A 12,206-nucleotide genomic window follows, 5' to 3' on the forward strand; every position below is an offset into this window, starting at 1 on the left:
AGCCTAACATTGACCAAAAAAAAATTGCGTCACAAATTATAAAAGCTGGCCACCACTAAAAGAACACGAGAAGTTAGTTTGCAATAATTCTACCAATGAGATCATAAATTGTTTGTTTGAGTAGTACTAACGACAAGTCATTTTTAACTTTCTTTTGGTGATCAATCGTTAGTTTTGTATTATGAAGCAATATTTAGAAAGTATCGCACTATACGATAACAGAAGCTACGGTAAGAGTGAGTAACCAAGAAAATGTTCACGTGATTCAAATTTGGAATTTTTAATTTAGACTTGTGAAATCACTTGATTGTATACCTATGATGATTTGATCAAATTTAATTGTTATATTATGTGTGATTTCTCACCTCAAATCAAAGCTAGAAGAAATAAATAACAATGTGAAATTGAATATTAGCTTCAGTTTAATAAAAGAAGACAACGCCACTCTCACATTATCTCATTCGTCTGTAGTGTTTCATTCATCCTATTTTATTGATAAAGGGGAAACTCGAAATGTCCATATTATCTGATTTCGTTTAATAAATTGAAGCTTACATTCAATTTCACATTGTTATTTATTATAAATAACAAAGGTGACACACATTGTTTTGTGTTTTGTTTACGTTTAATTTAGTGAGCAATATTTTTGAACATTTTACTCAACAACATGTCACAATTAACTAAGGATGACTATCATTCTGAACTCTTAGCGAAAAAGAAACATATTTCAACACATTCGGTGACTTACATCATATCTGCTAATTAATACTGTGTAAGCGACACACACTATATACTTCAGCTTGTAAACTTTGATTGCTGTGAACTGATGAGATATAAATTATTCCTGGAGTGTTTTACAACGTGAATAGAACTCACTACTCGAACATAATCAATACAGATAAATATGAAAGAGCTGCTGAAAATACTGCTGGTGCTGACTTTCACAGGTAAGTTCAAAGAGCATTTTTTTTTCTTTTTCATTAACCCTCTCCTTACTACCTGCAGCAAAATCGTCACATTTGTTACGACACAATTTTCTTATTCAGATTTTTTGTGCACATCACAAATTTTGAAAAATGATTTTTGTTTTATTAATAAGAACATACATTTGCTTTGTAGAGAGCTTGTTTGAGTTTAAAAAATCAATTTTTCGGCTGAGTAAGCCTGCCGTTTTTGGAAAATACTGAAAAGGATAGGTGAGGAGAGAGTCAACTTTTTTTTCATTAACTTTTCTTTTAAAAACTCCTTAAAATACAATGCAGTAGAGTCAATGGATATTTTTTAAGCAGCTTTGATTTAGAACCAATATAGACAGTATCATATAGATATAATGAAGTTGACGTCACTCAGGTCTTTGTTGTGGTTTTTTTGGTTTGTTTGTTTTTTGCCATCCGCGTTTATGAGTATTTCGCACTAAACTGTATTAACCAGGCAATTAACGTTTAAGGTTACAAATAGTTTTGTGTGTTGGTCCGTTATACTTCCGAATGGCAATGTTGTGAGCTTCTTAGCTAAGTGCATACGTAATATTGTGAGCTTCCTATACAAGTGCATACTATCGATAGATAGTATGCGCTTGGCGAAGAAGCTCACACCATTGCCATCTGGAAGTATAACGGACCAAAACACAAAACTATTTGTAACCTTGAACGTTTATAGTCTGGTTAATACAGTTTAGTGATTATTACTCTTAAAAGCGGATGGCAAAAATCAATAACAAAGACCCGAGTGACGTCAACTTCATACTGTCTATAGACACGCCGACCCAAGTGAAATAAGTGTAATTTTTTTCCCTTATTGTGAGAATAGATTCCCATACGAGGAGCTGTTCAACGAGCGTCTTTCCGCGTGTAAAGCCAAAGACAATAAATTCCTCATTAAGTCAACATTGTTGTTGGGCTACAGTTGTGTCAAATTTAAATTAATAAAATATTGTTTCTTTCCTGTCATATTATAATGGCTGCAGTTCTTTTGTGCACGATGAATTACGGCGCCAAAAGGTGGCGTTTAATAGCAAAAACGGTTTTTACTTCGCATCTATCTCTAGTATTTCACATATATATAGAAATATATATATATATATATATATATATATATATATATATATATATATAGATGCAACATTAACAACATCATGTGTGAAGCACCAACGATCAAAACTTTTGAAGGCACTACATCGTTCTCTAAAGTGGCTGAACAGAAGTCGAAGATGTGATAAAAGCATCGCCTCCAAAGACTTGTTGTTTAGACCTAATGCCAACAACTTTGTTTATCACTCATTTGGATACGCGCTGACGTTTAATTACAGTGATTGTCAATGAATCACTTCAAACAGGAAATGTTCCTGACTGTTTTAAACACAATATCTTTACTAATTTTCAAAAATATTTGTGGTGTTGATAAGGCAAAGTTTTTTACTTGCTCTTCTGGATCTGAGTACGGTGTTTGACACGGTCGACCACTCGGTACTTACTTGACAAACGCCCCTAATCTTTTGGACAATCTGGAAGTGTACTGAAGTAGTTTGAGTAGTATTTAAATGATCGTTCAGTCTATAAATGTAGATGAGAATCAGTCTTCTTCTTTTGAATGACTGTATGGAGTATCTCAGGGTTCATTGTTGGGTCCTTTACTATACATACTTTACACGCAACCATAAGGCGATATTATTAGAAAGTATGAAATGATTTTCCATATGTACGCTGATGTTACTCAGCTTTATAAATTGTGTAAACCGTCTGATGTGAGCCTATTGGTTCAAGCAATGGAGAACTGTGTGGATAATGTTAAGAGCTAGATTGTAATAGATAAATCAACGAAGAAGCCTGCCTCAAAATTAATAGTAAGAACCGTGTCCTATTTTGTTATGTATCCCAGGTCTGTTTTCATCAGTTCAGTAATACGTGCTGCACGACCGACAGCTTACTAGCTTTATGGATCTGTAGCTATATTTCCTTTGTTGATTTGTCTGACCCCAACATGGCATTAGTTGGTGTGCTTCCTCGTGTGTAGAAAGCTTTTCTGTTAAAAGGAGGTCAATTTTTCTTCCGCCAACAAGGTCATATCCCCTAGGTCCAGGTTGGTTACCATACCAAGATAGTAGTAGTAGTAGTAGTAGTAGTAGTAGTAGTAGTAGTAGTAGTAGTAGTAGTAGTAGTAGTAGTAGTAGTAGTAGTAGTAGTAGTAGTGTATGGCTACACCTCCAAATTTATTTCGTCAACCCAACTTCGAAAGTCTTTCTCAGCCATAAGGACTGTTTCATAGCCACCTTCAAGTTTAGTTACTGGACAGTGGAGGACGATGTGATCGCTGGTCTCTGGAGGTGCCTGACATTTCCGGCAGGCATCACTCTTCCCAAGGATCCATCTGCACATATTTCATGCAGTTCTGCCATGTCCTGTTAAGAGGCGATTTGAGGAAACCCAGTATTTCCTGACGTTGTGGAATGCAGGCATTCTGTTAGTGGGATCGTTTATGATGTTTCCTCCATTTGTGTTTCCCTGTTCCACATTTCTCTCCATTTCTCCTCCACACTGAAGTCTGCCATTTTGGTTAGGTGAACAGGTCTTCTCGATTTGAGATAGAGACCCCCAATACACGCTCGCTTTTCCATTGGTCTGAAATCTGCTGTCCAATCTGACTCTCCCTTCGAGGTAGCGAGTCGCTTTGGTATGCATTTCTAAGCTATATAACGTAAATTACGTGCATTATATGGTCATTCTGGTGCCTGTCTGTGGAGAAACCTAACCCAGATAACATAATTTAGCCCCCTCGCCATAACTGGGCAGCTAACCTGCGTGTACTTACGACGGTGGCTTTCATTTCACTTTTATTTTTTTAGCCAAAGAGAAGACGTCCAATCCATAACAAATTCAATAAATATAATTTCAACCAAAAAAAATATACTATAGACCGAGGAGAGTAAAAATTAACCAAATCTGGGCGTAGGCCGGTCAATGTAATGCTTGTTTAGGAATTTATAATATTTCTTATTTATTACTATGTGTATTTTGATCATTCTCCGTAGTTTTCCGTCATAACAAAAATGAGTGATCTGATTTTCGGGTTATCTGATGGGTTTACTTTGACATGTACATATATACAGGTCTGTCATCCGAACTCACTTATGGGCCTAGTTTGACATTATTGTAAGGGACAGTATTTTACTTCATTATTTTTTAATTCCATGATATTATTTAGGCTACGAAAAGTAGGCATGTATATATGACATCTCTATCTTTGGAAAAAGTAGCCCGTAACAGGTCTTAAATATGTGAAAATTTTAGAGTCTAAAATCCATCTATTTCCAGCCAAACTATAAGGAATTGTGTTATCAGACCTGCAAATAAGTGCACATTCTGTTAACTTACATTTATGTTGATTATCCTATCTGAAGTGTAAAACAGCAATATCCGCATGCATTTTCAGCAGTTGTAGGAGACTTTTTCACTTCGGATTCTGGTAAGCTCTTTCGCGAGTTTTATTTTCCTTATCCACTGAAAACTTTCACTGCAAAGCTGAATTGCATTCTAATTATATTTCCATCTATTATTTATCTGTTACGTGAATATTAGTTGTAAAAAGGTGTTTGCATTTGTGTGTGTGTGTGTGTAGGTGTGTGTGTGTGTGAGTGCGTGTGTCATGATCTTATTTAGGATACGAAAAGGTAGACATGTATATGTGACATCTCTATCTTTGGAAACAGTAGCCTGTAATAGGTCTTAAATATGTGAAAATTTTAAAGTTTAAAATCCATCTATTTCCAGCCAAACTATAGTTATAATTTCCCAGCCAACTTTTCAAGAGGTGAGAAAATTAAATCTTTGTTTTCATATTCTTTATAATACCGAACAAACTTTTAAATGTCTAGACGCTGCAAATTCCAATGAAATAATTACAAATTGTTTGCATGTAGTGTGAAAAAATGCGAGTCAGTTCAATCCCAACTGTTATAATAGAATTACTTTCACTTTCACTTGAAGATTTTAATGAATAAAAATGAAGTGCAACATAACTGTGGGAAACTGTGTTGAAAACAATGTACCGCCCCCTATTGTCAGCGACGAGCTTCTCTCCTATTTCATTGTTATTAATTGGACTTTTTTGCTTGGTGCCATCAACATATTTGGCGTCCTTACCAACGGTATCAACATGGTCGTTTTTTACAATATGGGTTTCGCCGAAAAAAATTCAATCAATTTGAGCTTGTTTTCTCTGACCATTTCTGATTTCGGATCCTGTATCACAATAATAGGGTCGTCAGTTTTCATGAATCCTTGGTTCAGAAATCTAGATTTATCTTTCGAGCCGGTTGAAATTACATATCTTGTCAATGGATGGCCTCATCTTGCTTTTACAAAAGTTTCAACATTAATCACAGCTTTTATTACTTTTGAGCGATGTCTTTGTGTGTGGATGCCTCTAAAAATAAGAACCATCATCACAAGAAGACGGATTTTGATTTACATTATATCATGCTACGTCTATATCACTTCTTTGATGATTCCAATATTCTACTCGAACAGAATTGGGGGGAAATTTTATCTCACGTATAACAAAACATTGCTGGGAATTGTATACACGGAGAATAAAGAAGACATTGAACGTTTTATTAGGCCAATGTTAAATAGTTTTCTGTATACGTCAGCCTTTATTTTCATCATTATAACAACGGCTTTGCTTGTGGCAAAACTTAAAGAGAGATCAGAGTGGCGGATGAAGTCGACTTACCAGAGACACAATAAAGAAGAGAAAAGTTCCACAAATAATCGGTCGAGTGATAACGAAGCTGGTCACGATAAAAATGTGACGAGCAAGGATCAGAAAGTGTCTAAGATGGTTGTCATGATTTCAACCTTATTCATTTTCACTCTCTTGCCTATGTTTTTTTTTACAAATAGCAATGTGGTTAGATAGTAGAGTGAGAATCACTGGAGCGTACAAAAACATCTTGAATTTACTGGCATCATTTACTTTCTTACCGGAAGCGGTGAATGGGTCTGTGAATATTTTTATATACTACAAAAACAGTTCTAAGCTGTGTTTGATCGTATTTTCCTATCGAAGTAGGCATCGCCCGTCTTGTGTACCGTGCATTAAATAGAACGAACAAAATCCCAAATATATATATATATATATATATATATATATATATATATATATATATATATATATATATATATATATATATATATATTTATATATATAAACATTTGAAAGATAATTAAGATTGTTTGACCTCTACAACGTTGTTATCGAGCGTTGCTCTCATCAGGAAGATGAGAGCAACGCTCGATGACAACGTTGTAGAAGTCAAACAATCTTAATTATCTTTCAAATGTTTATAAATAGCTCCTTTTATACTAAAGTTGAGCACTATTATTTCATGGTTTTTGTTTTTATAATTTATATATAATATATTATATATATATATATATATATATATATATATATATATATATATATATATATAAGCTAGAAATCTTTCAAGACAAACGTCTAAAAAGAATTATCAACTTATTTTGGCCCACAAAAATAAGAACAGTGGGTCTATTAAGGAAAGCTGACCGCACTAGCATAGAAAACCAAATAAAAGAAGAAATTGTCGTTGGCTGGTCATGTAGCCAGACGGGAAAATGGGGCACTTCCCAAAAGAGTCCTGTATTTGACAGCTTATGGGAAGAGAAAGCGGAGAAGACCCAAAGAAACCTGGCGAAGTGCGATGGAAAAAGAGGAAGCAGGCCTGTCCTGGAATACAGCCACCGCAAAGGCAGCCGACCGCAAAAAATGGAGCTGTCTGGTGGATACCCTATGTACCTCAATGCCCGAAGAGGATTAACTTATGTAAACCACAAAAAAATAAAAAAACTGCAAGTTTCAAGTTGTTGGCTTTAAATTCAATCTTCAGTGTCCAAGTCACAAAGTACCAATACAGTTGTGAGGCAATGGCCTACAACGAAACGATCTCCTACGATCGCATCGGCCCAAACACTTTTACCGGAGACAGGTGATATATGGAGACGCGAACTTCTGAAGTGGCAAAAGGGTTTTAAATTGTAGACGATACGTGTCTATGTTAAGTGGTGTCAAATCTGTAAACATCCTCTCACTCATAATGATTATAATGTGTAATACAATTTAGATGTGGCCGGGTTTTCGCAGCTTTCAATATATTCAGATGTGATCGGACATTTGTGTATTTGTACTATTGATAAAGCGGAAAGAAATGATTTGTATTTTATTTAAACACATTCCATCAATAGACAATTGCCATGTTCACCGACCTGACATTGCACACCGATATACGGAAGGAACCCCTATGCGTAATGTCTCCATCATTTTAGTTTCCGTTCTACAGAACTCTCTACAGGCAGATTACTATTTTACCCAAACGTGGAGAGAGCTCTCAACACTTTTATCAAGAAACAATAACCAAAGATCTGAAAAAGTGTATAAAACAGTACCAGACACTTATGGTATTTATTGTCAATTTAATTTTTAAAAGTGTCAAAATAGAAATGGGGCTTCGCTGATTAAGGTCCTCGTCTTCTTATAGTCAATGTATCTCGCGTATGATGCAAGGGAAGGTTTCACAGCAAACACGCATACCCTTGTCTTAACTATTCGTTATTCTTTGTGGTGTATTTAATAGTAAAACGATTGACCCGTAATAAGGAGGTCTGTGGTTCGATCCCATGTCGTGACAGGCTGATATTTTTGGCTTGTTTTTTTTTCCTCTTTTATATTTATTTCTGCTTTGTCTGGCACTGACTAGTCAACGAATATATTAATCAAAATGGCTACGGCATTACTAAATTGTGTATAAATGGGACATTAAATGTCGGTTTTTTTCTCCCCAAAATGTGTTTCAAATTATTTATTGCTTAAATAAATACCAAAAGTCTAAAACCAAAAGAAGACTATTTCACTTCCCGACCATAGCCCAATGTCACAAAAAAAACAAGAAACCATGATTTCAGAGGTCAGAGTCACCAAGACGACATACGGTGGGGTTAACTAATGTACTATGAACCGGTCTTGTCTTTGAATGTTAGTAGGTGGTGGGGAGTTGGGATCCCATTTGAATGTTATCATAAATTCAACTCATTGACAAGTTCCATGTTATTGATACCCTATGGTCGTTATTACATTAAAGCGGTTAATGATTTAATTGGGTCCACCTATAACTAGTGATAGACAATGAATTGTCTTTTTGCCGAGAACGATAGATGGATGGACCGGACCGACTTAACAAATAAGATGGAAATTTAATTTTCCGTGAGTACATCTCTTTAAAATTTATCGACACATACACAAACTCACACACACCCACCCACACACATATATACACACACAAACTCAAACACACACACACACAAACACACACACACACACACAAACACATCTTTTTGCAGCTGTTAAATCTTTGTTGGGAGTAATTAATGACGCAATGCTGCTCTCGGAATGTATGTGGCATTTTCGCCGGGCCAAACAGGCTTCTTCTTTTTTTTCTTCTTCTTCTTAATCATCATCATCTTCTAATAATAATATCAATAATAATAGAAATAATAATAATAATAATAATAATAATAATAATAATAATAATAATAATAATAATAATAATAATAATAATAATAATAATAATAATAATAATAATAATAATAATAATAATAATAATAATAATAATAATAATACTATAATAATAATAATAATAATAATAATAATAATAATAATAATAATAATAATAATAATAATAATAATAATAATAAATACATTGGAGACAACACAAAACAGAGTATCTTAGAGTAACTGCTGGTACAAACGTCTTGGGACTAACACATCGATAATGTTATTGCAAAATGCTATACCAGAATGTCGATAAAATAAAGTCATTGCACAGACAATGTTAGAATATAGTGCATGCCTTTGAGACCTCTAGAGTATAAAATAACAAGTGGGGCTGCTCGAGAATGTCAAAACAAATGGTGCGGGTTTGTTTTTAATTACTACAGGACTGAAAGCGTCAGTGACATGCGCAAGAGCCTAAATTGGTCATAATTACAAGAAAGACGCAACATCTAGAAAGTCGAGGTCCTCTTTAACACCCATCGAGGACTGACAAAAATCCCAACTGGTAAACTTATTGCAAACCAATGAAAACTGCACTCAAACCAGATCCCACAGTCTCGAGTTAATGCTCATCTCAACACATTTTACCCAAGCACCATCCAAAAATGGCTTATTTGAAGGGATCGTTCTTTTTGAACGCTTGTCATAACTTCACAACTGACACGCATTTAAGAACGATGAATTCCGGAAAGCTTTTCAATTTGTTTGTCTATTTCAAAGGCTTAAAATAAATTAAATCAAAATGTTACACAAGATCTAAACCACATCGAAGATATCAGCACAAGAACAACGAGGAGCCACACGGCACAAGTAACCATCCCAACATCATAAACGGACGCCCGCTTGTATACGTTTTTATCTTCCACTTCCCGACTGTGGAATAGCCTCCCAGCTGAGGTGGCTGAAACCAGTTGACAACATGCCTTCACACGATTGTGAGAGCTTACATCGTGACTTTTTAATCTGCGTATTTTATTAAGATTATGCCAAGTATTTAAATAAGTTTTCAGTGTAATACCCTACAAACTGTGGAGTAATCCAAAATGGTGAGAAGAAGAAGAAGAAGAAGAAGAGAAGAAGAAGAAGAAGAAGAAGAAGAAGAAGAAGAAGAAGAAGAAGAAGAAGAAGAAGAAGAAGAAGAAGAAGTGCAAGGTAGGACCAAAAACGATATGGAAAGCAACTGTCGAGAAAGACCTTTAAACCGGGGAGATGACATTGAGCGAGGTATACATGGCAGTACAGTACAAGGGAGGAATGACTAATCTGGGCGGCCCAATGTGTCAAAGACACGGGAGGAACTGAAGTCTAAGGTAAGGTTCAACACCAAGACAAACAAGCATGGAAATGTCAATTTACAGATGATATATCAATTTCCTCAGACATCACTCTCTACAAAAATATATAAATCCAACTGAAGTTTTAAATCATGGCATTAATATGCCAAACTGACAACCCTGACATTTGCTGCAATTAATACAATGTAACCCGCAGGATTTTGAATTTATTCAAATCTGATATCATATTTTTCTGTCTTCACTAAGAGGACAGTAACAGCGATAAGACTATTAGGGGCTCACTGAAGCTCGAGATCCAACGATGTTACTGCTCTCCTGGTGAACACGGTTATGGCTTTGATTCTCAGGGAATTCCGAAAGTTTAGTCGATAAAGCATTATTTTCACCACCAAAGAGACCGATACGGACCATCAAAACAGTGGAGGTTTTATTTTACATCGTTTTGTCCACCCAACATTAATAATATGATAGCTGGGTGTTTAAATCTTGTGGAATTTTTTTCTTATCTAGATGATAACAAGCAATGATTTACATTTACAATTTATACTGTACAAACCAAAGTACGCTCTATATAGTTTGCGATTTCTGAAGTATTGGTTTGTTAATCAAACAAAGAATTATCAAATAAAATCCAGATGTTCAAGCATTCATGCCATTTCATCGAGAATAAAAATAAAGAAAAAAAGAATATATTGAAATATCTAAACTATATTCGCTCAAGAGTTTATCTATCCTAGAACTAAAAACGAAAAAAAAGATAAGAAATACAGCTTTAAAAAATTGAGACTTATAATTTTAGAAAGTTTAAACATAAACCTCAAAAATTGTAGACTTAATCTTTTTAAAGCGCCATATCACTAAAGAAACTTTTATTTTGAAAAGCACATAAATAAACCATAAGAATTTTAGGCTTATCATTTTGAAAAGTCCATACGCTAGAAAAGAAAGACTTTTTATTTTGAAAATCCCATAAATAAATCATAAAATTTTAGACCTATTTACTTAGAAAGCTTATAACATCATAATCATAGAAATAATGATGGAAATAAATCACATTAATAGCTGCCAATAGGGCAGAAAAGTCTCGACATCACACCTTCTACTCATCCGGTTCCAAACTCATTGTGGTGTGTAGACCTGTCTAGTACTACAAAAAATTCGTAGATATACGAAATTTGGGCTCCACCTACAGAGCTGCATAAATCTCTTTGACTCGATAAATCTTGTTGAAAAGGAAAGTTTAGATTTTTAGAACCTATATTCAGGACTTTGAAACATTTTTGGACCGTGCTGAGAGCAAGTTGTTTATTTATAAATCTATTTAAACTGAATTTTTCTATTTTCCCCCTCGGAAACTGTGAATTTTTTATGTCCAACCAGTCCTCTAGAAGAATGGTTTATCACCTCTTATGTGAGTGGAACCAGTTTTTGATATTACATTTTAGTTCCCTATTAGGGTAATTTTGCATTTAAAAAATGCTTTATCGTCCACAAAAAGATGAAGTTGTCTCCCTTTAGAGAAAAGAAATTGGAAGAAAACCCACCAGAGGGTCTGAGTTTCGATCCCAGTCAAGGCAGGCTAAACTTTCTGTATGATTTTTTTTCTTGTTTTTTTTTCAGTTTGTTGTCATTTAACATAATAATAATAATAATAAAATAATAATAATAATAATAATAATATATAATAATAATAATAAATAATAATAATAATAATAATAATAATAATAATATATCTTTATTGCATCCCAAAAAGGAAATTTTTTGTACAGACGTGTTATAATTTACACAATAAGATAAAAATACAATGGAAATAGGATATATATATATATATATATATATATATATATATATATATATATATATATATATATAAAAGGAGCAGCTCTATAACCAGAGCTGCGCTTTATAATATGAATAATTTCAACACTGTAGAATAGTTAAAACTAACGCTATTATTATTGTTATTATTATTATTATCATTATTATTATTATATTATTATTATTATTATTATTATTATTATTATTATTATTATTATTATATTATTATTATTTTATTATTATTTATTATTATTATTATTATTATTATTATTATTATTGTTGTTGTTGTTGTGGTTATTATTATTATTATTATTATTATTATTATTATTATTATTATTATTATTATTATTATTATTATTATTATTATTATTATTATTATTATCATTATTATTATTATTATCATTATTATTATTATTATTATTATATTATTATTATTATTATTATTATCATTATCATTATTATTAT

General features: G+C 33.3%; 1 long non-coding RNA gene across 1 annotated transcript in view; it reads left to right on the plus strand.

Annotated features, from left to right (window-relative positions):
- Nucleotides 1-12,206, plus strand: part of LOC144975715 (uncharacterized) — a 15,325-nt gene continuing 3,119 nt past the window's right edge. The window contains exons 1-2 of the long non-coding RNA XR_013645971.1: nucleotides 1-236; nucleotides 635-947. This is a non-coding gene — a long non-coding RNA (uncharacterized LOC144975715). The remainder of the gene's footprint in view (nucleotides 237-634; nucleotides 948-12,206) is intronic.

The sequence above is a fragment of the Berghia stephanieae genome, chromosome 6 (assembly GCF_034508935.2).
Source record: "Berghia stephanieae isolate SIO BIC M18660-M18661 chromosome 6, UCSD_Bste_1.3, whole genome shotgun sequence".
Lineage (NCBI taxonomy): Eukaryota > Metazoa > Mollusca > Gastropoda > Nudibranchia > Aeolidiidae > Berghia > Berghia stephanieae.